General features: G+C 39.9%; 2 long non-coding RNA genes across 2 annotated transcripts in view; one reads left to right on the forward strand and one right to left on the reverse strand.

Moving 5' to 3' along the window:
• Window positions 1-22867, forward strand: part of LOC146543648 (uncharacterized) — a 191742-nt gene that overhangs the window by 38206 nt on the left and 130669 nt on the right. Inside the window, exon 3 of the long non-coding RNA XR_014885542.1 lies at window positions 969-1108. This is a non-coding gene — a long non-coding RNA (uncharacterized LOC146543648). The remainder of the gene's footprint in view (window positions 1-968; window positions 1109-22867) is intronic.
• Window positions 8444-16467, reverse strand: LOC146543649 (uncharacterized). The gene is made up of 3 exons (XR_014885543.1): window positions 16235-16467; window positions 15998-16119; window positions 8444-15032 (listed from the first exon to the last, which is right to left on the reverse strand). It is a non-coding gene; the product is annotated as an uncharacterized LOC146543649 (long non-coding RNA).

Below are 22867 nucleotides of genomic sequence, written 5' to 3' on the forward strand. Positions count from 1 at the left end.
GGAGTGGAGCTGGTAGAAACTTTTAGACAAAAAAGGAAATGTGCTTCAGTCTCCCAGTGGGAAAAATTAGGTTTTCTTTTGTGTTTTCTTTATGGGAGAAAAAAAAAAAAAAAAGTTTTCTGACACTCTTTAGAATATAGGGTCTTTGCATGGCATTTTAGACTTTCCTGGAAGTGGCTGCATTTCAATGGCAAAAGATATATTAAGCATTCAGGATACTCTGGGTTGTAATAGTCCTCATATATAGTTACTGGAGCTGACAGATTACACTAAAGTGAGTAGTATTAAGGCCAGTGTGTGGTGAGAAAGTGATCCAAAAGTTGTGGAGCACAACTTCTTTTTCACTTTCTTGGAGAGAAAAAACCAAGCTGAATTCAATGACGTTTCTAACTATGATGTGATAGCAGTAGTTACTTACTTAGCCTATATAATCTTCTTGTATTTCTGATATAATTCTACCCTTTTAAATACATCCACAAAATCTACTTATTCTCTTTTTCCCTTTCAATGTGTGTTTTTGTTTTAATCTTTTCCTCAGTGATTCACTTGTAAATTAGAACAAGACAACTGTGTATTTATTTTGTGCCTTTGGTAAATCTGGAAGCCTCAAAAAGAATTAAATTTTGTGCTTCTGATGATTATGGAATATTTTCATCTTATTTTTAATCCATCACTGTATGGTCAGTCATTCTTTACAGCTGTTACTACAACCCTTTCTCATCAATTTGTCCTGAGCACGAGGTGGCTTACTTGATTATCCCTCTTCCAGTTTAAGTTTTCTCATCCACGTAATCAAGACAAGCTGATCAGCAGATGGGAAATAGCTACCTCCATGACTTCTGCACAGACTTTTCTCTTTGACTGTTCAGTACTTGGAAAGCTGTAACTAAAGGAGTGTGAAATCCTCAAAAAAAACCCTGTCCTATCTCTAACTGATAATAGCTTTGTTTAATCTTTGTCATTTTCAGGTATTTATGTTCCCCCCTGGCAACACAGATGAGCTGGTCATGAAACACCTACCGATGACATCCTGGAACTGTCTAGCCCTGAAAATGCCTGTAAACTCCATACCTTGACAATTTTCAGCACCGTTTTCCAGAACATTCAAGTAGATCTGTTTGACTTTTTTTCCTTTTTTGTTAATGTTTCTGGTATCTTCTAATCATTTATTCTACTTGCTGTCTCTCATACTTGAAAATAAAATGTGTGCTCATCCTTAGAATTACAAATCTCAAAGAAATGCTTAAGTTATATTTAATAAGGCATTCATTGAACAGTATGTTTTCCAAATGCTACAAGATTATTTAAAAAGCGTAATGACGTTTGTTGGCCAAGTAATCAGTACATTATGCTGTAGGAGATCTGAAAAATTTGTAGTCAATGTCATTTAGTATATGACAACCAGGAACTGTTGTTATCAAACTGATGGGATTCGTTCTGTTTGTAGGCGAGTAAAGACTGAGAGACAGGAAATGTGGCATTCGTGGTTTAGTGCATGTAATGAGCTATTGGAAATGTTTAGAGATGACACTGAACACCTTTCTAAAATGCAGTAGTAGACTGGTGAGCTCGAGAGGTGTGGATTTGTTCCAGAGTAAGACTTTTTGCAAAAGATACTGTGAACTTAAGATACTTTTATTTTGGCTGAATACAGTTGGATGCTCTAGGAAGAGTCAATGTAATAGTGAGGATCTTCTGGGAGCTGCATGTCAGCTGCCTCATTTTGGAAGAAAAACGATTTGGGAACACGAGCAAAAGATTAGATCACCTAATTAAACAGTAAATTAGACTGATTTAAACAGTAAATCAGTAGACTTATAATGTAGAAATGTTTTGCTCCATTGTGAGTTAGTAGGATGCTGTAAGTTTTGAAAGTTGCACTCTGAACATTTACATAGAATTTGCTTAAATTTGAAATGTGGTCTGGCAGAATGAACAGGAGGATGCGGCTGGTATGGCTTTGGTATGGTATACTGTTTGGGCACAAAGAGGTGTTTTCCAACACAGTACTCAGAATCCTTATCTCTCTGTAGAAGATACTTAAGCCCATCATCTCTAAGTATATTGACTTCTAAATGAAGCCTGATTTCTAAGTGCTTGAAGGCCAGCTTTGCAAAGCAGTTCAGATTCTGATTTTAAGTTCAGGAATGTGTCACTGACCACAGTGACTATTTTCTGTGGATTTCATACTCTTTCTAAATTATTTTTGCCGTTCTCCTTAGATTTTATACTATGTAATAGACAACTTTACCATTTCGGCTAAATCTCCTTCCGGAGTAAGGCACTTATTTAGTATGAGTTGTACCCAAGAAAGATTTGGTATTTGCTCTCTGTTTCTAGAAAAGAAAAACCAGCCACGCTTAGCTTGCTTGTTTGGACATCCTTACCTTTTTAATCTGAGCATTTTAAGAGGCGCAGAGAGTAAAAGATACTTTAAAGTCCTCGTTCCTCATTATTCTGTGTTTGTCAGCTTTGGACAACATTTGCCATTAGCTTCTAAATAACCAGTCTTACTATAACTGACAGGAGAATTCCTCATTCACTGTTCACAATCAATTGATAAGCACTTCTCAATTTGCTTCCTGTTCTAATGCTTTTTGTATACTTGGATGACTTTCTCTCTCTTTTTCTGCGCCCTGCAATATTTACTACTGACCTTGAATTAGTGTGGTATTTTTATTTAAAACAACCTAATTTTCAGTTGAGAATATGTGCAGTCTTCTTTGTATTGTTGTATAACTAAGTGATACATGGCTGCTCCAGAAATGAAGCTTTCTGCCTCCGAACGATGTATATCTGTGGCACAAATACAGTAGCATACTTCTAGCAACAATCACCCTGCTGCTTTGTGGGCACTGCGCTGCTGGCTTCCTTCTAGTACTTTCACAGCATCTGAGGTATTGCATTGCTGCGGTGTTACTGTCATTTGTATTAGGAATAGGAAATGTTACAGGAGCTAAACAGAGACAAGCCTCTGTTTCACAGAGCTTGGGATGAAGTAAAGGGCAGAAGGTAACAAGGGGATTGTGGCAGGAGGGAGAGTAGAAGTGCCGAGGACAGCGAAGGCAAAAGGCAGAACTGACAGCTTTTCAGCTGCCTTTAGTTGCTTAATTAGCAAGATGGCAATGATTTGTACCTATTATAGAAGAATACTTTCCATGATTTTCCTTATTTCTGTTAGCATAAGTTCTTTTGAAAGAGTAACCGTGATTCTCCAAAAGCAGGGCACACTGCATAATAGTGTTTATTGTAATTTCTGATTATTTTGTACAAAGTTTTTACTCGTAAAACTGCACAGCAAAAACTACAGCAAAACCAAAAATCAGTATTTTTTTTATTTTTAAAAAACAAAGTAAAAAAAAAAAAGTTGCATGCATTTATTGCTCTAATAGCCTGCAGGATAATTCATCTGCAGGAAAGATGTATATGGTATACCAAGCTGTGAGCAGTGGCATTCTCCATTAATTGTTAAGTGAACACAGTTTCTCAACAACTTTCTGATTAAACTTTTCTCCTCCTCCCCTTTAAGACCAATTTAATTCAAAGTATCAACAGAAACAATTTTTGTGAGGAAAATTGAGAAGTTGATATGGCAGTTGAAGTTGCATACCCTTTCCCGTTAATGCTCCAGAGTGTTCATTCAATTCATCTATTATTTATTTTGCCCCTGAGGTGTAACATGAATAACATTTCTAAGGCATTAACACTAGACTTCTCGCATATGGTGAAGTAGTATTCAAAACCAGGCCAAGTTTCACACAGCAGTTTACCATAAGAAGTTCACTATTATAATTGTGCACAGACAAAAACTGTTAAAATAGGCATGTGTTCCTCTTATGGAAGTGTTGCTCAGAGGATAAATCCATTTTTCCAGCTGTAACAGAGTTATTCTTTGACCTTGGGCTTTAGCTATCCCTTCCTATATTTTCACTCTCATACTTTTCTCCTTTAATATTTTGCCTAAACATATGGCTTGTGCTTACACCCACACAGTGATCCTATTCCCTTCAGCCTTTGCTGTGACCTCTTGGCACAGTGCTAATGGGAGCAGCAAACTCATGCCTTCCCTCTCAGTGGGGAATAAGCTGCATCTGCTGTCATGTCAGCATCATGGTGAGATCAAGTCATCATCTAAGGTGTGAAGCAGCGTGCCCCCACCCCTGCTATCACCTCCAGGACTGGGTGTGTAAGACAGGCTGTAGTGGTTCCATTGGAATTAAACCTTGCACTTCTCAAAGAGAAGTCTGTCCTGCCCTCAGGGGCACAGATTGACTCTCCAGGGCCAGCACAAAGCACCAACCCTCCCTCCTTTTTCTTCCTTTTTATCCTTTCCTGGTAATTATAGGTATGGCACAATCCCTGGGCTTAATAGCACTCACAGTCATGCCAAGTATCTCCATCAGAAGCAGCAAGGTTACTCCAGATTTATGCCAGTGCTCCCAGGAGATGACTGATTTTCAATCATCTTTGAGAGCTGTCACTGCAATGCCACTGAGCTCATAAAAAGGATAAAATGTAAATATTATTGAAGCCTAACATAGCACAGACATTAGGTGTGATATTAAAGGAGTTTTTAGTTTTAGCCTCTCCAAAGATTTATATCTGTTGATCAATGCCTTTGCTAAATTAAATACATAAAATCTTTACTTGAGACATAACAAAAAGTCACGAACAATATCAGTATTCAGACAGTATTAGTGACATTCAGCATGACAAACTGTGTAGGAAGCTAGTTATCATAGCCTTGTGATAGTGAAAATGGTTCTGTTCACAGCACAAAGTTATTACTTATCTTTCTTAAGGCTGAAAGGCTGCTTAAAAAAAAAAATCCCTTGTATATTTTATATGTACATACGCGCTGGATGCTTTGTTTCTGCGGCTCTGGTTAGGTTACACGAGAGAGCTCCACCATTTCCCCCTCCAGGAAAACAAGCAGAAACCTGAGCAACTGCAACTGTTGTGTGGTTGGTTTGTTTGCTTTGGTTTTTGTTTGTTTTGTTTCTTAACATGATGCCAAACACAAAGGAGAATTAAGTGTTTTCTAAGATAAATTTAGAATCTATCTCAAAATAAACAGTTTGTAATGAATCTAATGCATGGAAACTCACTCTGTCCAGATACTCCAGATACCTGAATGTGCACATCTCTTCTATCTAAAACTAGCTGGGGAAAAAGGAAAGCCTGGGCATTTTGAGAGGATATATAATAGAAGCAATAGACTCATAAATATTTTTTATTTCCTTTGGTATATTTGAAAATTAGGAAGTTTCTAAAGCATAGAAACCAATAAATATAAGTTATTTTAAGGACCTAGGTGTATCAGTCTTCCATTACAATCAACAGAATTAAAACTTCTGTATCTATATACGTCAGGACTATGGTGCTACAAGATGTGCGCCTTGCCAAACAAGTGCTGTAGATGTGCAAGGCAGGTATGTTCCTGAGATGAGACATCCCCGTGGTGCTGGGAAAAGTAAGGGATGTAATCAGCAGCATCTGGCACGTCCCTGGTAGGACCAGCACTTGATCAGGACTTGAGCTCTTCTGCAGAGCTGTGACGTGTCATCAGCTTGGGCCCAAGGTCAGATAGAGTTAAGCCTGAGCATAGCAAGCTGAGGGGCATGACTTCCATGTGAACTTGGAGGCTACCTACGTACCAAGGTTAATGCAGGAGAAGATACAATACAGCCATTATTCTAAAATGTGATTCAGGAAGCGTGACACAAAGCTGCAATGTAGAACATGCCTGGAACCAGATTCCTCCCCCAGTCCTCCAGGGTTGTTAGTGTCATCGTGGCTTTTACTTCATATTTATCCAGTGTTGTTGCTCAAGGTCTGTGGAACATGCCCATTGAATAAGAAGAGAATAACAGGAGAAAGAGCACTATGTGCTCTGCCAACCTGCAGCTGTGACCTTCCTGTTTACTATATATTTTTTTTAAACATTTGTTAGAGGAATGAAGCAGCAAATCACCAACAATAACAGAAAAATCAATACCCGCCTCTGCTTCTTTTGTGAGATCTGGAACATGGCCTCAATCTGTCAGACTGAATTACAGAGACTGTGGGTGTCAGCAAGGGCTCAAACAAATAGACCTGCCACTGCTCATTGATAAAAGGCTTAGGTCTATATGAGTGTCACTGTTCCTGCTGCCTCCACCAGGCATGGAGAAACACCAACCTTTCTGCTGAAAGGCGAGTTATGGAGCACTGGCTGTATTCACTTGTAGTTTGCACATAAGATGTGAGATTGCACTAATCTGTGGAATAAAAAAGGTAAACAAACAATTTGACAAATACAAGAGACTAGGGCATTGCCTTGCTAATGAGTGTTAAATTAGATGGTTATAGTTGAATGAAAGGTGATATATCAGCACAGAAACATCATTCTAAAATATGCCATTGATCCACTAGCTAAGAATCCAGTCTTTGACAAAGGTCAATACACAGAAAGAGGAACAATCTCTTTCCAAACTCATCATTTTCCAAGGCAACAGTAAAGGCTGCATCAGTATGAAGAGGAAAGCTGCTTCATGATTCCAGATGGTAATTAGTTTATATCCTGGAGCATCAAGATTAACATCCTTTATCACTTTTAATTTTGCTAGCGGACGACAGGCTACTGCAATGAGCTTTTGAGTAATAAACCCTGTCATTTTTGTACTACAAGAAGGATGTGGTGTGGAAGTCCAGCATGATCTTAGTGTTGTCCCACTGCCATTTCTGTGAAGAGACAAGGCAGGACAGCTGCTTTTGCCATCAGAGGAAGAGGATTGTCAGTTTGGGTCTAGAGAATGTAAAAGTTACCATTAGGAAATTATAGGCACAGAAACAAGTTTAGGAGAGGAGCTGAATATAACTTTATTATTATGAGAGAGGCTCAGATCACCTTTGGTTTTCTTATTTAAAGATGCTTGACACCGTGAAATAGGAAACAGCACTAAACTCTGAGTAGCAAAGACAGCACTGCTGAGTTTGCAGCAAACCATAATCCGCAGAGCAGTGCACAACTTTGGCTCTGCGCTGTGCAAACAGCCACTCTGCTCCAGAGCAGCCTACTTGTGCCCAGGCAGACAGGAGTTCAGCACCCAGCCTGCCCACCTCCCTTGCCCAGGTTAGGGTAGGCAGTGCCAGCTTGGTGTTGTTTGTACTGTTGTTCTTGATGTATCCCTTTTCAGTAAGATTCTTCTGACTTGTCCAGATATTTCTGTTGTGAGATAGAAAGAATTGGCTTTCCTACTCCAGAAATCAACCCCAGACTTCTGAAAGTCTGCAGCTGCTTGACTCTGCAACTCACTGCCTCCTTCTTTGGTCTCTCCCTTTTCTTCATTATTTTTCTCATCTCCACTTATGTCTCAAGCATCCTATTCTATGTGCCTTTCTTTTAAGAGCATTGTTAAGCCTAATCCAGTCAGAGATAACTCAGAGCCTTGTAGAGACCAGCAACACCTGTTTCATCTTTTCTTTTAACTAAAATATTCCCTTGCTAATTTATTTCCAAATGTGTTTTGAAGATATGAATATTGCTAGATTCCTGTATTTATTTTAAAAAAAAAAAAAAAAAGATTTCATTCTTCCTCAACTCTGAGCAGGAAGTGGTTAATTTCACAGGCTGGTTGGATCCTATGTTCAGCAGGAAAGTCTTTCCTTTAATCCATATCAGCCTTTGCAACCTTTCTAATTTCATGAAATTTCTCCTTATTCTTGTCCTGTATTGTGGATAGAATAGGAAAATCCAAAGAGGTTTCATTGCCTTCTTTGTTATTTTGTGTGTCTTTGTCATTCTACATCTATCTATGCTTCAATGACATACTGTTAATAAGGGATCAGAAGCCTTTTGTTGAGAAGATATGGCTGATCACAAAAGGTGCATAACTAATAACGTGGTTAAGGCAGATCACACATTGGACCTAGGCTAACACCTGAGAAAGCAGTGAGGAGCATACTGCTTTTCTTCATAAAAAGAGTCAGTACTATAAAGAGAGCAAAATAAAGATGAAAAGGGAGAAAAAAATCCCCCTCTTTGAGACTGTATTCACTTCTGTACCCAATATCCCTTTTTTGTTGAGTTTCTTGATTTGATTCTCAGTATAGCAGCAGTGCTCTGTGAAAGATTATTCTTGCGGAATCTCCACTTTCAAGACTGTTATGGTAACATTTGCTCTAGCAAAGTGCAAAAATCTTGATGATCTAGACAAGTCTATGAACCCTGGTGTGGCTGAAACAGACCTAAATTTGTGACCTTCATTAGGGACCTGATTCAGTTTCCTGTGAAGTCAGCTGGAATCTTTCCATGGAAGTCAGAACGACCGCTTAGAGGCTAATAGGCTTGTGTAGATTTGTACTAACTTGCTTTTTGGTAGCAACATTGGAATCATTTATACACAGACCCAAGAGAGGCTATGACAAGCAAAGGATATTTAAAGGGATGTGACAATAAAGATCATGCAGCCTGCAGCTATTTTAATTTGCACAGGAAAAAAAAAACAAGCACTGTATTGAAAGAAATATGAATGTGTAGTATCTAACCCAGGATCCCCAAATGGTGACCCAGCTGGCACTGACGTGCAAACCAGATTACCTTGCTCTCTGAAACCCCATGTGGTATGCCTTCAGTCAGATGTTAACCTTGTCTCCTCTGGAGATAGGAGCATCTACAACAAAGATCTGGCTGTTGTTCTTAGACCCCATACAGGCTGAAATTCCTATCTGAAGTCTGCATTTTAAAAAAGTAATGTCAGAAAGCAGGCTACTATGAAGTGCTGGGGAAACTTCTGCATAACCAGCTACAGTCTGATTTGTGAAAAAAAATGAAAGAAAATGGGATTTTGGAAAGTGGGTAGTCACCAAGGCAGGTGGGCTGCTGACATCCAGTACACAAATTACTCAGTATGTTTCTGGTATACATTTTCTTGATTTGTCTTTTAGTAATCTTTCTGCAAAACAGTTTCATTTTAGTGAGCCAGTTCTCTGTTGGTTCAGTATACTTCCCAACTCTGTTTCAGAGATTGCTGCAGTGCAGATTTTAGGCAGCGGAGTTTTCTGCTAAGGTTATGTGAGATGAAACTAGAGGTCTATTTCAGGCAACCAAGAACGCTTCATGGAAACAAAAGCTGTTCTACTTGATCATTCCCTGCTACTCATTTGCAGAAGTCTTATCAACCATTATAATGTCAGCAGACAGCTAGGCGTGTACACAGCCTGTCATCTCAGAGATGCACTAAGGATCAGCTTTGGAAAGGGATTATGCTGAATTTTCTTTTCATCTGTATTTATGAGTTTTTTGGCTTGGTTATGCACTGTGCCAATCTTGTGTTTGCCCAGAGGGAATATGAACCACAGCCGCCTTCTTGCCAGCTATTTCCTGAATACCTGTGGTAACAATTTCCAAGGGGGTGTGCAACTTATTTTTTCATCTAAATGAAAAAGTATTGCAGCAGCGCTCACAGCAAACAGTAGGGAATTGAAAGAGAGTGAAGTTGCTGCAAATTGAAGAACAAGGACAAAATGACTTACCCTTGCTTGGAAAATAAGCCACAACACACAGATAACCTTTCAAAATGAAACACACAAATATGCAAATGCCAGTGTGGCTGCATGCCTTTTGGAATTGTTTTGTGAGCACAGTTTCCACTGGCAAAGACAATTCACGTGGCATGAACCACAATCAATCAATCGACTTTAGAGGTGTGAGTAGTTCTGCGGGGCTGGCAAGGCATACTTATTCAGTAGGCATGCATCCATTGCTGTTTCCTACACAGCATCCATGTAGCAACTCAGTAGCTCAAGAATAGTAAACAAAATTCATATTCACCTCATACAGCACTGAATAATTCACAATCTGAAGTATTTGTCCTGCACATCAGGTAGTGGTAAACACAGTGGTAAACATAAGCAGAAGGATCCTTTGCAGGAAAGCCAGCCATGTGTCAAGGATGTGTGAGAGAGAACACCAAGAAGGATTACCTTGCATCGCAAAAATGATCTAAAAAGAGTTGCTCCTGTCACTCACCCACGCAGGCTTTTGAAGTCAAGTGACTGTTTAGTGCTGTGGTTGATGGCTCCAAGAATAAATCTGAGGCACAGAGCTTGGGAGAGCTGTGGTTTTACTTGTGTTTCTGCTTGATTTTAAAGAGGTCACCTCGTCTGTTTTCTTTTCCACCTTCTGTAGTTCAAATAGGAAACCTTTGTATATTTAATACTGACTTAGGGCTCATCTGTACAGTGTTGTGTCTCCTCAGAAGGCTGGCGTAGAGCCTTTAGGCAAACCCTTCCATTTTGGGCTTGCCTGGCAAGCAAAGGTTTGCCACTGAGAGCCAGAGCTGGGCCCAGCTCAGGAGCTGAGCTGCCTGCTGCAGGCAACTGGGGGGGATGCTGGTGGGAAGGCTCGGAGGGTGTCTGTGGAGAAGGGAGTGTGGCCATGGGAAGGACTCGCACTGTGTTGACGTGAGCTGGATGATTCTATCTCCGTAGCTGCCTACTGTGTGCAGCTGTAGGGAAGCCTGTGTCACCTGTGTTCGGCCGATTTGAGAGCAGTGGGCTCTTGACTCATTGCATTTCCAGTTGTATGGAAATAGATTACCTGCAATATCAACCCAGTGCTGGAAACATGTAGTTCATGGAGCTACAGCAGCATATGTTCTCATCGGTCCTGACAAAAATGAACACGAGTGTGAGAATGGAGTTTTTGCTGGCAGATGATCACTGTGACTTTTAATGGGTTTCTGCCCTACCTTGAGCTGCCTGTAGATATAGTGCTTTTAGTAGCTCTGTACTGGAAATTGGGCTCCTGCAGAATGATCACATGCAGCAGTGTTCTTTTCCCTTTCATTCTAGTGACTATTTTAAAAGCAGCAAATGGCTTTTCTCTTGGTGCAGCTTAACGAAATCACAGTCACCCAGCAACCAGACACTTAGCAGGTGAAGCCCTGGTCACAACAGAAGTGAAGCAAGAAAACCTTTGGGCAAGCACCAAAGTTTTCAATGCATCTGGTGAGGGTTCTGCAGCCCAACACACAGGGTTTGGGGCTAGCTGTGCCCTTCTGCTTGCTGCAATGTTTGTCAGACAGCAGGTAGCTGGACTGAATGTAAGCAAATAATGCACGAAAACCTCAGGAAGATGTTTTAGCAATTAGTTTGTTCTCTCTGAGAGAAGACTTTTTCAGAGGCTTGGTGCAGCTGTGAGCGGTTTGAGGTGGTGGAGGGAGACAACCACTTCCTTAAGCTGACTCAGACCTCCCCACCCAGCATGTGAAAGCCAGGTTTGTTCTTTAATATCCTTTGGAAAAAGCTTTTCTTTCTTTTCTTTCTTTTCTTTCTTTTCTTTCTTTTCTTTCTTTTCTTTCTTTTCTTTCTTTTCTTTCTTTTCTTTTTCTTTCTGTCTTTCTTTCTTTTTCCTTCCCCAGAGGCTTCATGGGCACAACTGTCTTTTGCAGTTGCTTTAACAAGATGAGTCAAATTTAGAGGATGGGTTCCCACAAACTGATTACATGGGTAAAACAGAGCTCTTCAGGAGGGCGTCTCCTGAAATGGCTGCCAGAGGTATGGTGGCGCAGAAACCCAGAGCCACCCCTGTAGTGACAGTGTTATGCTGGGAAGGAACCGCAAAACTCATCTCGGGATGCGTGGCCTGCACCATGCCTAGCAGAACGTGCCTCCAGCATGCTACCGGAGCTTGGGTGCGTTGGTCTTAGCTGTTTAGGCTGTGAAATGTAAATGATGAGAAGATTGCTGATGTGCAGGATTGACAAACAAAAGCAGAGCGTGTCAGCTGCTCTAAGAGGAGCTTGTGGTGGGGCTGTGCCCCTGAGAACAGGCCCAGCTCATGTGCAGCATGGACTCTCCTTTGGTGAATTCTCAAGTTCTGCAAATAAAAACAGATGTTGGCTAGACACGGGATATTTTGCATGAATAATGTTTAATTTTTTCTCCTCTGTTTTGCAAGAAGAATATGTTTTTTTGTGCCAATTCTGGTAGTGTTTGGTTGAAGCGTTGGGGAGATCATGAAGAGCTGAGGACTTCCTACCCAGGTGATCTCACATTTGTGGTGCTTGCTTCAGTCTGGTCTCATTTAGAGAACTGAAGGACATGTTTCTCATCTGGTTTTTATGCTGAACCAAGACTTCCAGATGGTGCTGATTTTCTTCCTGAGTGCTATCCCTGCTGCAATGGCTGGGCAGCCTCACAGCTCTTCCTATTGCCATGGGAGAGGTCTTCTAGGAGTTCAAAGCACACGAGGAACACACAATATGAAAAAGGCTTTTGTAGTACAGACTCACTCTACAATAGTTCTGTGCTCAACAACAGGTTGTGGTTTGAAGAAATATTGCTTCTGTCAGCCTTGCATAATGGAAACAGTAATCAGCATCCATTAGGTCAGAATGTATTGTCAATCCACAGTGAAGCAGAAAGGACTACATCTCAGAAAACCTTTTCATTAAGCAAAGAAAATTGATACCAGTGTTTGGCTCAGCCTAACACTTTGTTCATGGAGTTGAGTGCGGATAATGGCTGTGTTTATTTTCATTTGTTTCTCTGTGCACAGTTATTTTGATTAGGAAATGTCCACCTTTCATTCTAGATGAACAATTCTAAGAACTTTCTCCCATCATTTATCATCTTAAGTACACAATCAGTGCTTGTGTAAAAAACAAAGTTAGACATGAAGTCAGGACAAAATATTTTGGATAACATGATTTTTCAACATTTTAGTTGAAAATTAGTTCTTTCTTTTTGTCTGCGTAGTTAACTATAGTCTCTTTTTTTTCTTTGTGGATTGTCTCAGAATAGTACAGATGATGCTGGTGAGTAATAATGTGCTTACGAGCAGATCATCACATATGCGTATTAGCAACGTAGTTATACAGGCTACATGGGGTCCTGTAGCTGCGTTGCCAGTGTATGGAGGGACTGAGGGTTGAAGGGAGTAGGATGGTGTTTTGACAGAAGGGATAACAAAAATTCTTTGTAGCAACATTCTGTGAGGGTAACAGAATAATTAATGCTCAGTCTGACTCGTTAAATAAAAATCATTTCTGTACTCTAGCCTTGCAAATACCACTGTCACGTTACCATGATGAACTGATGATGATGAAAAAGAGTTGATGGATGAGTGGTCTCTTGCATGCTGTTATCAAATGTAGTAACTGCAGAATGAATTGCTGCTAGGCACTCCTATTGCTACAGGATTTTCTCTCTCTACAGTCATCCTGTTACCATTGAGCTGCTCTTAGCGGAGAGGAGGATGCGACCCAAGCATTCACACTCCTATATTGCTGCAGAAGTTGCTGTGCAATGGATCAGGCTTGAATTAATGTACATAAATATGGGGACTGAGTATGAATGTGAATGATTTGTATAGGAAGGATTTTTACTGATATCAGTTATAACATGATATATACTTAATCCCAAATTAAGTGTTTCTGTAGATGGAGAATGTCTCCCCAAACTTTTACGTGAACAAACTGTTGGAAATCCTGATTTTTGGCTTCTTTCTCTTGCACTGCAGTTCCCCGTTGTTTGTTACTCTACCTGCTTGTCTGTCTCTGGATACAAATGGCTCTTTTCACCACAGTAACTGAACATCATGAATAAAATGAGATTGTAAATTCCTTTAAGGGACATCTAGCCCACACGTGAGTACTATATAAATAATGATCCATCTAGAAGGAAGGTGCTATACAAATAAGAGGCTGTTATGGTTACTTCCATAGTATGTAAACCTGATACTGGGTGCAACTGCCACAAAGCGTTTAACAGGTCCCTTATTGCAGAGCTTAGAACAATTCCTTCCCAGACTAGCTTTCTTCTGTCCTTGTGTGTTTATCTCCTGGACTTTTAACCACAGTTGTACATTAAGATGTCAGCTTTACAGTTGTTTGTCACACAGAAGTGTTAAGCTCAGTCATAGATTTGCAGCTAAGGAGAAAGAAAAAAAGTGCATCTAGCATTATTAGGCAAGCTTCATAATGCCAGCACCTAGCTGTGCTATCTGTGCAGCATTTTCTTTGATTCTGTATACTTATCACAGATCTGGGTTGCTGAGGAAGGATTTTTCTGGTAGAGATTTTCATCCTTATCTGACATATGTATTTTGGGGAAAAGAGGAATGTTATTTCCTCTTTTTTTTTTTTCTTTTTCTTTTCTTTTTTCTTTCTTCTTTTTCCCCATACAAAGCATAAATCTGACTGTGATGCAGCAGTTTTGAGTAGGGAGCTTTACAATGGATTTGGCCCTGGGCTGTGGTGCAGGAAATTAAGGTCAATGAGGTCTTGTGTGAAGGAAAGGGTTGCAGTAACCCAAAGCAAGAGGCATGGTGCAACAGAGCTGTGGTAGCTGCACATCTCTGATAGGCTAACAGCATCATGAGACAAAGTTTTCCTATAAATTTGAGACTGCTATCTCAAGAGAACCAATCCAGAATGAGTACAGCATCTTGCTTTGGCTTTAAGTTCTTTTAAAGTTTAAGTTGTTTGGCTTTTTGATGTTAAAAAAAAACAACAGACAACAACAGCTAAAAATAAACAAACTAACAAAAAAACAAAAAAAAACTTGCAGGTTTCATTGATGTTGATTCTCAACTAATATTCTCAGAACAATTTCTCCATTAATTTTCTAAAATTTGTCTTTCTGGAAATGTTTCTTTTGTCATTTTGGTTTAAATGCAAGATAGACTAATGACCTTATTAATTTTTTTTGTCAGTTTCCCCCATTTCAATATTTTAATTGTGGTTTTATCTGAAAATGATAATCCCAAAGCCTATTTCAATTATCATTTTAGAAAATCTGAAAGCAGTGTGTAGAATTGCAGCTCTTATGGCCAATATTTTAGCTCAGAAATTCTACTGGAGACCAAGCGGGTTTTTCTAAGGCTGACTCAAAAACAAAACAAAAACAAACCAATGAAACAGAGGAATGGGAAAGAAGATGTAAATACATAGCAAATGTGATATTTGCTGATCACCTCAGTCTTGAAGAATGCAACTTTCCTGTTGTGTTTTGGCAGTTATATCATCTGGCACGTTTTCCACTGCCTGCAGGGATAACAAATACCAACAAGTCCATACCTGGAGGCCTGAACCTTGCTTTAACTATTTAATGTTGCACAATGATTAGACCGTGTCTCCAGGCCCATTTACTCCATCAGATTAATATATCAGGCAAGAACACATACTATAGAAAGAAGTATATCCTGACAGATATAATCAAACAGCATTTAAATCAAGGAAGACGACCGTGACATTAATCTACCCTGGTATAACAGCCCATTTAAATGAGTAGGAGGAGGGAGGTGGTACAAGTGAGGATAGATGGTGTGTTTAAGTAGAGAAATGAAATCTGTAGAATGACTTCAGCGGAGGTAGTTTTGATTGAAGTCAAGCAGTAAAACGAACAAGTGAGAGAGATAAATTTCTTTAAGCTGGAGACGCTTCAGGAAAAAGAATGCGTGCATATCGGGGGTCTGCAACTTGCCAGACCCATGCAGATCAATGGTCTTGATGCAGATAATATAAGCCAAATTGTTCTATGCTGTTAATTTCCTTGTGGAGGTCTAGAAGTTGTTTTCTTCCTTTTACAGAACAAACCACTTGATGTGAGTTTGAGTTAGTAGGTTAAGCCAATCAGATCATAAATAAAAGGATTTTTTCAGCCCAGTGTAAAATGGGAGTTGTGAAGCAGAAGAAATAAGGTAAGACAAGCTCATAGATGAGAGAAAATTACTGAAGGCATATGCTGAAGGTGATACTGGAAACTAGTGGTGTCACTAATTAACTGGAGCAGCAGTGCAAATGAATGCAATCAGGAAATCCAGATATGCAGCAGCATCAGTACCTGGCTTTGTGCAATCTGGTATATCTAGCTCATGAAAGGGAATTTCTGGGATATCAAACAAAATCATGGCTTGCTGTTAGTGCTCTGAAGGCACTACTGGAGGCTGAGGGAGCACATGGGCTATTTCTGAGATCAGCTTGGCATGGAATTGATGCAAAACACTCACTTGCAGGTGTATCTCTGGGCACAGTGCCTCAGCTTGGGTTTCTGCAATGTCTCATTTAGATCTTCTTACTTTTAGTGTGAAAGTGGTTTTGTCTCACTGGATGACTTAAGTAGGAGAATAACCTGTAAACAAGAGAGAACAAATTAAGTGTGCTTTTGTCCTTTCCCCATGGCTAATGCCCACCAGCTTCCCTGAAATTATGCTAGGTTTTTACATCTGACATACGGCTATACTTACTCAAGAGTCTTGAAGAGGTCTGACCTCCTCTTGATTCCAGGCAAATCATGTTATTAAGAAACAAACATGTCATGAAATGTGAATAGTCTTCAAAGTTGCATAGAAAGCTTGGAGAGCTCTGTTCTAACAAAATGCCATTATCAGCTACTACAGATTATGCAAAGGGAGATTAGGATTGGAAGGGACGTGCTATGCTGTTCTGGAATGGCTAATTAGATGATTCACATCTAAAGGGATACAGAGGAAACTAGACCAAGGAGGTAAGGTATGCATGCATATTGCGTAAGTCTCTCCAGGAAGAACACTAAAACTAGACTGTACTTGTTAGACAGAAATACTAGGAGTTTTTGTCAAAATAATAATAAATAATCCTGAGAGGACATCGTTTTTATAAAAACTTTTCAAATTCAGAAATGTGCCATGAAGATATACCTCCATACATCTGTTACACCTCAAAAATAATTCCTAAGATCAGACAAAAATTAACAGAGGAGAGGCGTTTTTAGGAAAGCATTTTATAAACACAGATTTTTTAAATTTTTTGTTTGTTTATTTGAGTTTTATTTTTTTTTCTTTAAAGGGTGTTGTTTACCACCACTTCCTTTGACCCACAAAGAAGCTGGGGGTATGGAGTGCACAGAGCTAAGGGCAAAGCGTTAACGAGCAGCAGATGAACCACATGTCTAGTCACTGTCATCCCGCCCCATTCAACAGGATTGCTTAAAGCTGGACTCATCTGGGCCTTTTCTTCCTATACTGCTCTTTTGTTTCTCTTTTCTCTATTTTAGGACAAGGGGACTGTATTAAGAAAAAAACATATCTCAGTAGGTCTACTCTCTTTATTAGGATTTTCTTTCTGTGAGGTTTTCACTTAGATTCACACTACACTTTTTCCTAATACATTGACTATTTTGTCATGCTGAATAAGTTTTCCTACTCTTCATCTTCCATTTGGGAATGTGGGCTAAAAGAACAAAAGATATGATAAAAGACAGGCATAGCGCTTTCATTAAGAGGACAGGGAGCTTTTGAAGTACACTCCTGAAGTCAGCAAACAAAAACTAGGCAGCAAAAAGACCTGCCTGTTACAAATGTGCTGCAGAGATGAGACTAAGCCCAAATGAAATATTATGCTTTTTAGTCACTGGTCCTGCTTGAGAGTGATGAAAGGGATCTGATGACTTTCTCCTTAGTCAGAGCTTTCATTGCCCTTGAGGAAGGGATACATTGGTTATATAAATGACAATTAATTGAAGTACCCCAGAGCCTGGGAAACTCCAGAGCAGAGAAACACAAGCCTTTGTAGGTGGCATGCAGAAACTATCAATCAGGAAAAGTGTAACTTTTTTTTTCTTCTAAGCTGAAATTGTTCCTGCTAATATATTTATTTCTGAAATCCTACATCCACCCCCTGAGGCTCAAAAATAATGTGCAATATCATTACAAAACCAAACTCTCACATTTGAAATGCACAGAACATAATGAGGAAACCCTCATCAAACTAGAGCAACCACTCTTGCTATTTTGCCTGAAACTGTCTCTACATCCCAGATGAGAACTCGTCCCCACGCACATCTTCTAAAGATGTAAGACCTACTTTAGAGAATGACATTTCCTCATATGGAGGGCAGAGCTATGAGAAGCCCTCGGGATATTGGAGTGACTTCAGATTCCTCTCTCTACCGAGTTTATTCAGCTGTGCTCTATCTACAGTCTATACGATTAATTAATGTGTGATAGATTAGTAACTCCCTAATAGGAAATCAAGCTTTAGCCGCAGGCAGTAGCAGAAGTGCATGGGGTCTTACTCTGACATTACTTGTGCTGATAAAACCTGAGAGCAAAGCTGCTGATTCTAGCAGGCTGACAAAGTCAACCCAAGGAAGATGTGGCTGGCAGAGCAGCCAGTAAAGCTCCCTTGCCCCAGTCTCTGAGGCAGTCACTGCAAGTGTACGGATGCTCACATGCAGATGCTTTGTTTATTCTCAATCCTTTTGTTTAATGGGATGAAAAAGAAGTGTCCAATTGGTAGAAAATCATAAGCTCCCGGTGGTTACCCAGGAAGGTTTTCTGTCTAGGTTGTTAAATAAAACAAGTTATTCTGAGGATCAAATCAAAAGAGGGAGTTGTCTTTGTTGCATATAAATATTACTGTTTTGCCTAAGATCTTAGGAAAATGCAACCCTAATTGCAAATCCACTCACTATTAGTATTCAATAAGCATAAAAGAAGTGTGGATGAACAATTGTTTGAGACACATCTGCAAACACTATATTTAAACCAATTGTTCCCAACAAAATAGATTTCTTCATACCAAATCTGAAAATTGCAGTGAAGAAAAGTGTGTTTTTTTCAAGTGAGTTTCCAGTAAAATGTTGCCTCAGTCAACATCAATACAGTGGTGTGGCCTGCGGTACAGGCAGCCTGTGATTTGGTTCTTTTACACCCAATCTTGGAGTTATGTCTCTAGCAGAGGGTAAAAACCTTGACTTCAGTGGTATACCACGAGGCTTATCTGTGCATATATGGTTTTGTTTGATTCCCCTTAGTATTGGCATACAATCCTCAGAATTTATAGGAACGCTTTATCAGCAAAAGCCCCATGCATTCCGGTGTCATTTTTTCCTCTCTGTCTAGATCTCGCCTTGTTAATCTGTGTGTTGCAATGATTTCATCTGGTTGCAGTACGTTACTGAAGTCAAAGTGACTTCAGCTGATATTTTGCTAACAGACCACCCAGCTATGCTCACTATCATCTGCCATACTGAGAGCGAATGCTCTGGGAGAAAGAGTGACGTAGCCAGTCCACCAGTCTGTGCTCATGGTATCTCATGTTGCTACATTTCATTTTGCTTGGATCATACGTTTTTCTCTTCCATTTCCTATTGTCAGGTTTTCCTCTTTATGATGTTCTGAAGTCAGCTGCAGACAATCTCTCGCCATCTGACGCCTGAAACATGAAAGGGCTCTTCTGCACAGCGCGTATTTAAGGTTCCCTTTCCGTAAATGCTCCTCAGGATTCTTTGGCAACCTGTGCAGTCTAAAAACAATTATGCCAACAAACCTGTTTTGAGAATAGCTGTAGAAATTTGCATTCTGTCCCAGTTTCTGTCACAGACTTCCTTTCTAAGGATGGAAAATTGCTCAGTTCTTATCTGTCTCAATTCTCCAGCTCTAAGGCGGGAATAATAACATTTCCTTTCCCTAGTGCTTTCTCTGTATATTTAGATTAGAAGCACAAAGGCACAACCACTGTTTGTGTTCTGGGATAGCTGCTAATGCACAGAACTGCTTGTCCTGGCTATTACTAATACACATTAAAATAATGCTTTCAAACACAGAGGAAAGCTGGTTTAAAATTTGAACCACTATTGATTTTCAATATTTCCCAAAGTCTAAGAAGTAATAAATGAGGAGCGTTGTTCCTTGGCTGTGCTGTGTCACATTAGTGCTGGTGCTATCACCGAGCGCGTCCTGCAGTCCCCAGCAGCTCTCCCAGGCTGCACCTGACACACTGCAATGCTGCTACAGCATTGGCCCTTGGGCCTGAAAATGAGCGCGGCCTTTCTGCTGTGATCACACATCTTTTAAACCTTTCCTTTTGGCTATTTAAAAAGAAGGTTTCACTGTAAGTTACAGTTATAGCTGCAGACTGGACCGCTAAATAGTCTGCTATTCCTCGAGAGTATTTGCAAACTGCTCATGTTTCTCTTTTGCTGTTATATTTATGTATTTGGAGTGTCGAGAACAGCTGGTTGGGAGGCTAAATTTCCTCCTGGTAGGGGAAAAAAAAAAAACCCTACAAACCTATTGCTTTAAAAATATCTTCATCAGAGTGTTCTCTGAACAATTTTTCAATTTTTGCATTCATAAAACGTATTGGTCATCAGAAACTGAATATTTTCTGACTTAAACATATTTTTCTGGGAAAATCCTTTTTGCTATAAGTGTAATTTTCCTTCAGAAAGACAACGTGACCATTTCTGTAATAGTGAATGTGTCTATAATTGGTTTTGTCACACCTCCATAGTGGTGTTAGTGCAGACAGAGCTCTGGGCTGCTTAGAATTGCTTTGCTGCCAAATACCACGCGTTGAGTGCAGGGCTGTGGGAGCATCCATTTCTCAGGGCGTTCTGAAATACCTTCTTGTCTCTGGCAGTAAATGAAGTCTTGGTAATTTGAAAAGTGGTCAGCAAGCCTCTTAGCTCAAGATTCATTCAGTTAGTTTCTGTATTAACGGGTGGAGTGTTTAGTTTCTGACGCAGTTCAGAGAAGTACTAAATTCTCTTCTGGTTTTGAAAGTGTGACTAGCGGCCACTTAATCTCCTTTATTCCTGTTAACCATCAGCAGTATATCTAATTTGCTGGGGTTTCCAAGATACTTGCTTTGTTTTTAACAAGCTTTGAGGTTTAGGTTAACTGATGTCTTTATAGAATATCTGACTACAACTGGCCGAGCTAAAATTTGTGGCTCACCTGTGTCTTTTCTCTTTGGATCATAAGCAATTCACCATTTTTATGATTTTACCCCTACCCTGACCCTGGGGAAAAAAAAACTCGTAGATCACCTTGCAGTCTGAGCCCTGTCCCTTGCACAAGACTTCTTGTACTGTTAATTCTGATGTTAGGTTTGACAGTTGAGAGATAGTGGCTATAAAAGTCCATTTCCTACCAGTGGAGGGAAGAGTTAAGGGCAGGATCATAAAAGAATGAAAAGCAATTTCAAAAGCATTTCCTGCTCTTCTCACTGCGAGATGGCACGATTTCACCAATGTTCTGTGTCTGAAGAAGGGATCAGCTCCTATTTACCGAGATCCCTGCAGGGAAAGCAGGTGAGGGGCTGGCAGCTGTTTGGGCAGGTTGCTTAATGAGATATTGCTTCAGAAACACCACACAACAACTTACAGTGGATGTGGGGTTACAAGCCAGCAACTTCTCGCAGAGAGTTATGCAGTCATCCTGCATTGGGCTACTACATGCTAGCCATTCAGTTCTAGGCTCAGCTGAAATACACTTGGCCCTGCAGAATTCCCAGCAGAAATGTGAATATCATCTCAGTATCCAGATACACTGCAGTATTTTGTTCTAGGAATATCTGGAATTGCTGTGGTCTCTGTTGTTGTGCTCAGAGCCCCTTACCTTTCTGTGGTTTCCAAATCGAGTCTCAATATCTCTCTATGTTATTCACAGGAAGAGGCACAGCGGGGTTACAGAACTGTTCATCTGTGTGTCATAAGCATCAATCCATTAAAAGAAAAGAAGTGTAAATGCATTCTTAGCTCATAGAGATTTTGAAAGAGGTGAAGAAGTTTGTAACCAGAATTGGCATAGAGAAAGTACTGAAACTCATGAGAGGTTTTGAAGAATCCTAATAGCAATTTCTACTCTTGTTTCATAAGAAAGTGGCAAAGCATTAGCATGAACACAAGTATGTTCCCACAAGTGATCTGCATGGGGAAGCTGTTGGATTTTTGACCTACTGAGATCTGACATTGCTTTGGATGTGCTCTGCCAAGTCTAAGCATACCACTGGTTTCCCAGTTCTGCAAGACAGTGGTTACTCCCTTCTGTGATAAACGTTTTATCATTTACAAATGTGGCTGCCACAGTTCAACTCCCAGGTCAACACAGGTATGCATCAAAGTCTTTCTGATTATGTTTAGATTTTTTAAAAACAAATTACTTCTTTCACTGCCCCTCAAGCACACCAGTCTTTGAAGTTAAATGTCCTCTCAAGCACAATTAGAGAGCTAGCTTCAAGCGGAGAGCTGATTTGGCTCTTGATCATCAAAAAGCCTTTGAAATGCTTCATTTAGCCTTCCTTAAGGAATCTGGACATCTCCAAATACTTTAAAGTATCTTAAGTATTTATTTGGTTTTGGTGTTTTGTTTTTCTTTCCAACAGAAGAAGTAGAGATGGAATGTATTTTCGGAAGCCACTGGCTCTTAGTATTCAGTTAGGAAGACTGGAACATTTTGTCGGGGTTTGCTGCCACTTCTCTGGGTAGATTCTCTCTTCACAGGTTATTTTCTACAGAAAACTTTATGCTCTGGATCTATTTGCCTTAGCTTTCAGCAGGTAGCATATTGTTAGTGGAACTGAGAGATACAAAAAGATAATCTTGCAAATGCTGTCAGTAGGGCTGGAGCCTGCTTTTTTCAGATTTCTCCAAACTGGAGCTTACCACTTGTTTATGGAAGAAAAATTCCCCGTCTTGTTTCACTGTTTTTGTTTGTATAAAACTGGATGGGGTTATTATGGAAAAACATACGCTCTGACCTTCAAAATGGGAATTTCACATGAAAACATTTCCTTGTGAAAGTGCTTTCCAAAATACATATTTTTTCATTTTTCAGTTTCTTTTTGCATCCGCAGCCAACCCCTGCTCTGGTGGGTCTACATGACCATCACTGACTGTGACAGCTTTCTGCTCTGCTTCTTCCTCACTTTCTGTATCTTGTTTAACTCCAGGAGTTACTTCTCTGGGGAAGGGAATGTCACTTGATCTTCAAAGCAATCTCCTCTGAGGCTTGAAGGAGTTATTATAACTGAAAATAGTACTGTTGTGTGGATTTCTCAGACCTGCAAGGGTTCGTTGCTTTTCCCTAAAAAAGGGAACGAAAAGCCTGATA

The sequence above is a fragment of the Meleagris gallopavo genome, chromosome 11 (assembly GCF_905368555.1).
Source record: "Meleagris gallopavo chromosome 11, MGAL_WU_HG_1.1, whole genome shotgun sequence".
In the NCBI taxonomy this organism is placed as follows: Eukaryota; Metazoa; Chordata; class Aves; order Galliformes; family Phasianidae; genus Meleagris; species Meleagris gallopavo.